This window comes from Microtus pennsylvanicus, chromosome 11, assembly GCF_037038515.1.
Source record: "Microtus pennsylvanicus isolate mMicPen1 chromosome 11, mMicPen1.hap1, whole genome shotgun sequence".
In the NCBI taxonomy this organism is placed as follows: domain Eukaryota; kingdom Metazoa; phylum Chordata; class Mammalia; order Rodentia; family Cricetidae; genus Microtus; species Microtus pennsylvanicus.
The window spans coordinates 76,764,102-76,768,041 of record NC_134589.1 but is presented as its reverse complement, the minus strand read 5'-3'; the positions used below and the strand labels follow the sequence as shown (position 1 = coordinate 76,768,041).

At 43.1% G+C, this 3,940-nt stretch overlaps 1 long non-coding RNA gene across 2 annotated transcripts; it reads right to left on the bottom strand.

Annotated features, from left to right (window-relative positions):
- Positions 1-204: 204 nt before the first annotated feature.
- On the bottom strand, positions 205-3,731 carry LOC142859485 (uncharacterized). 2 transcript variants are annotated; one of them, XR_012912205.1, is made up of 4 exons: positions 3,683-3,731; positions 3,072-3,352; positions 1,550-1,606; positions 205-788 (listed from the first exon to the last, which is right to left on the bottom strand). It is a non-coding gene; the product is annotated as an uncharacterized LOC142859485 (long non-coding RNA). The 2 variants fall into 2 exon arrangements; XR_012912204.1 differs by lacking the exon at positions 205-788 and having other exon boundaries at positions 971-1,606.
- Between the last annotated feature and the right edge of the window lie 209 nt (positions 3,732-3,940).

Here is a 3,940-nt window from a genome sequence, read left to right as displayed (position 1 = left end):
CCAGTCCAGACAAGCAAAGGGGAGAGTGAAATAATTTCTTGTTATGGGGCAGGAAAGGGGCTGGGGCCTGGCCCTGAGCATCAGAGAGTTTTCAGACTGTCCTTGGTCTATGCTCATTAAATGCCAATAATATGTTGCTCTCATGTGGTCATTGTCTTAGTTAGGGTTTTTTTCTGCTATGAAGAGACACCATGACCCAGGCAATCTGACAAAGGAAAACATTTAATTGGGGCTGGCTTACAGTTGGGAGGTTTGGTCTGTTATTATCGTGGCAGGAAGCATGGCTGCACGCAGGCAGATATGATGCTGGACATGGAGCTGAGAATTCTACATCTTGATTGCAGGCAGCAGGAAGAGAATGGCACATGGGATGCAGCTTGAAAATTGGAGATCTTGAAGCATCCCCAGTGATCACTTCCTTCAATAAGGCCACACCTATTCTATCAAGTCCCACTTCCTATATGGGCTTAGGGGGGGAGTAATTTCTTTCAAAGCACCAAAGTCATTACAATGAAAATGTTTCATATATTGTCCAAAATGTCCCCTGTGATGCTATACAGACCACAAAGAGGAACATCAAAACTGTACTCAGAGTTCCACACCACCTTCCTGGAGAAGATTGGTCGAAAGGGAATATTGAAATTTTGAGAGACAGGTAGAAAAAGCCATAAGCGTTGGCGGGAGGGAGAGAAACAAAAGCCTGGTTTTTAGCTCATGGGTCAATTCTTTGCCACACCAGTCCTTGCAGAAGTTGTTGACACTATTCCCTCACAGTTCTGCCAGGTATCCTGTGAATGGGATCCTCTGGTTAGCAAGTTGAGTATTTTTATTAGAAATTCTAGGATATTTTATTTTATTAGCACATTTTCAGTAGAGTTAAGGCTCTGAGAAGTCTTGGGACAAAAGAATATTTTAAGGTTTGTTTATTTTTATGTGTATGGGAGTTTTGCCTGCATGTATGTATGTATGCATGTATATATATATATATATATATATATATGTGTGTGTGTGTGTGTGTGTGTGTGTGTGTGTGTGTGTGTGTGTGTGTGTGTATGTATGTGTGTATGTATCACTGTGTGCCTGGTACCTGAGGAGGGCAGAAGAGGGCATAGGATACTTTAGAACTGGAGCTACGCATAGGTGTGAGTTATTGAGAGCTGGGAACCGAGCCCTTATTCTCTGCAAGAACAGTAAGTCCTCACAAACACTGCGCAATCACTCCAGCCGTGTGTGCTTGATGGAGTATGAGCTCTGAAAGAGATTGTTTTGATTTGACTCTTGATTCTACCACTCTGTGGCTGTTCTTCACCGAACAGCAGTGCAATCTGTAGACAACTGGGTCTGCCTACTTGTAAAAGCCTCTGTGTCGGAGGATTTTTAAGGTAGTTATATGGGACAGGGCATATACAGCTCTCAGGAGATGTTTTAAGAGTGCTCCATGGGGCAGTGTTTGAAATTCAGCATTTCTTCAGAAGATCTCATCCGCAGGATTGCTGTCCTTCTGAGAATCACATGTTAGAAAGCTCTACTGAGCAGAAAGGCCACTCACCTAGCAGAGTCTAACTTGACATCTGTAAGGAACAGCATCTTCTTGACACCCAGGAAGCTGTGAAGATGACATAGTATATGAGTCGAAAATAACTCTTGCATGGCACTGCATAGATGCTCTTAGAGATGCTCCCTGCAGCCATCTGCGGGTCTCTAATTGCTGGTAGAATCCTGATTTGGCTCAGCACCTTTCTTAATTCCACCAAGGGTCTTGAACTCTAGAATAGCCTGGGAGATGGGCCTTCATATAGACTTGTAAAGGATTGTCCCCACTAGGCTAACAGACATGGGAAGAGCTCTCCACTGTGGGTGGTATCATTCCCTGGGCTTGTGTGTAAAATGAAGAACCTGAACCGAGCACAAACATCCATCACTGTCTGTAGACTGTGGATACAATGTGACCTCAAGCTCCTGCTATTGTGATTTCCTCGTTGTGCTAAACTAGAATCTTGAACTGAATGTCAAAATAAAGTCTGTTTTCTTTATGCTCTCATAGAGATTTTTGTTTTATACCAGTTTGGAAAACAAAACAAAACGAACAAACAAAAAGCTAGGACAGCATTGTTTTAAGACAACTGGGGCCCTCTTTCATTTTCACTAATTTTCTTTCATTCCTAGCTTTCACTTTAATCCAGAGGAGACCCTGAGAGTCCCACTTCAGTCTAACAGACTATGTTATTAAATTGGGTTAGGGTCTATAATCATTACTTTTCTCATTACTGTAACAAAGAACACAAGAAGCAACTTAAGGGGTAAGGACTTATGTGTGCTCACAGAGGAGATAGGATCCATCGAGGTAGGAGAAACACGGTGGCAGGAATACGGGGTTGACCATCATATCAAGTCAGCAGGCAGCAGAGAGTGAACAGGAACTGTGTCTGGCTATCAAGCTTCAAGCCCCTCCCAGCCAGTAACTCACTTCCTCCAGCAAGGCTCCACTCCCTAAAGGTTCCACAGTCTTTCCAAACAGTACCACTAGTTGGAGGCTAAGTGTTCAAGCACCAGGCTAGGGTGGGGAGACATTTCATAAACGAACCACAACAGACTCTTAGAGAAGTATTTTGATTTTTATAAAAGGCACAGATCAATGTTAAATACCCATAATAAATGATAAATTTTCCTCATTCTTTCTGCCTTGGAAACAAATGTGATGTGGAGAGCCAGAATATCCACTTTGTGGTATTGAACACAGAAGCATATTTCTGTTAAGGGTGATGCGCTAAACAGAAAACAAAATTTTAATGACCTTGCTGAGTTGATGAGCTAAGCCCACTGGCTGATTGTGGGTTTCTTGTGAGGTGAGTGATAAATACCTTTCCTGTCTCTCTAATTACTTATGTGATGTTCTGAGGTTCATTAACAAAGCGCTTCTGACAGCTGTGATCCAGCACCAATACAAGAACTAGTTAACACAAACCATTTGCATTAGTTTCTTTTAAACCAGAGCTGATGGTGCCTGCAGATCATGGCTGTGAAACCGTGAGTGCTTGCCAGAGTGCTTGAGAAACCCTAAGAATACTTACCATATATGGGTGTGAGAGGGACGGAATACTCTATCTTTTCCCCAAAGTCTGAGGAACTCATAAAATGTATTTATTTAGTTCGTATTCCTTTCCTCTGCATCATCTCCATGCCTCTCTAAGGTTTCTTGAGCTGTGGTGAAGGGTGCTATGCACATTCCAGCGAAGGTTTCTCCGGAGACTCCCAGGCAGATGTGCTTGCGTGTCTCTTCGCCACGCTTGTCAACTGGAATGCACGCCACCAGGAGGTCGCTTCCAGGAAGCCTCCCTCTCAGCAGGTGTACCTGTCAATCAGAGAGGCAGGCAGAACTGAATTGAAAATAATTTTCTTATTTCGACTGTAAAATCGGACTGTCTGGATTCCACATGCTACTGGGTCCAGTTTGAGTATCCTGTTGAGAATTTCACTGTTGCATTTATGAGGGAAAATTGTAGTAATATGAACGGCAGGGCTGTGTCCCGCCACCCTGCTAGCTTTACCCGAAATAATTACACGGAAACTGTATCCTTTTAAACACTGCTTGGCCCATTAGTTTTAACCTCTTATTGGCTAGCTCTTACGTTTTGATCTAACCCATTTCTAATATTCTGTGTAGCACCACGAGCTGGCTTACCAAGATCTTAACCTGCGTCTGTCTCGAGTGGGAGAATCATGGCGACTCCTTGACTCAGCTTCTTTCTCCCAGCATTCTGTTCTGTTTACTCTGCCTACCTAATTTTATGTCCTATTAAAGGGCCAAGGCAGTCTTTTTATTTAGCCAATGAAATTAACACAAAACAGAAGACTCTCCCCCATCAGAAAATAGACTATTTCCCTTTCTTGTGATGGATGTGTGTGTGTGTGTGTGTGTGTGTGTGTGTGTGTGTGTGTG